Genomic DNA, 228 nt, shown 5'->3' with positions numbered 1-228 from the left:
AATATATATTGTTACTTTATATATTATGTGAAAATAAAAATAATAATAAAAGCACATCTAATTATATATTATTATATTAAATGAAAAATATATATATATATATATATAGTTTATTTTTAAAATGAATATGTTTGTATATTTGAATATATAAAAGGAATAAAGAATCTAGGTTGTGATTTTTTGATAAATTTTATTACAAAGGGACTAGTAATAAGATAGTGTAAGGGT

Source organism: Primulina huaijiensis, unplaced genomic scaffold (genome assembly GCF_012295235.1).
Source record: "Primulina huaijiensis isolate GDHJ02 unplaced genomic scaffold, ASM1229523v2 scaffold9163, whole genome shotgun sequence".
Classification (NCBI taxonomy): domain Eukaryota; kingdom Viridiplantae; phylum Streptophyta; class Magnoliopsida; order Lamiales; family Gesneriaceae; genus Primulina; species Primulina huaijiensis.
This window is presented reverse-complemented; position numbering follows the sequence as displayed.